Source organism: Phyllostomus discolor, chromosome 2, assembly GCF_004126475.2.
Source record: "Phyllostomus discolor isolate MPI-MPIP mPhyDis1 chromosome 2, mPhyDis1.pri.v3, whole genome shotgun sequence".
NCBI lineage: Eukaryota > Metazoa > Chordata > Mammalia > Chiroptera > Phyllostomidae > Phyllostomus > Phyllostomus discolor.
Window position 1 is genome coordinate 33,006,383 of NC_040904.2, and position 489 is coordinate 33,006,871.

Genomic DNA, 489 nt, shown 5'->3' on the forward strand with positions numbered 1-489 from the left:
TTAACCATTGGACTCTAATTGCTTTGAGCTAGTTTTGCAGTTTGATTTTATATGTTGCACATCTTAGTGATAAATCTTTGGAAAAATCTTGCATTTTATGAGCATAATCATTCCTTGGAGTTATACTCTTACAAACTGATGGGTATTAAATTATTTTCTTTCAGCCACAGTGAGAGCATTTTGCTTTGTAGTTGAAATAGGTGGCATGTGTGAGTCTTTATTTTTCTTTAAGTTATTTCTTATTTAAGTGCTTGACTAAAGATGTTAAATTTTTCTAATTCTGTACACTGACACATTTTATTATACCTAGCTTTGTTGCTTCCTTATAGTAGTTCTTATAAGTGGACAGAAATGTGGCTATTTGGTATTAATGCAATTCTATCAAGGCTGCAATCATTTTTTAAAAGAGTTTTCTCCTAGCTCCCTGACTGGTATGGCTTAGTTGGTGGGGCATCATCTCACAAAGTGAAAGATCACTGGTTTGATTCC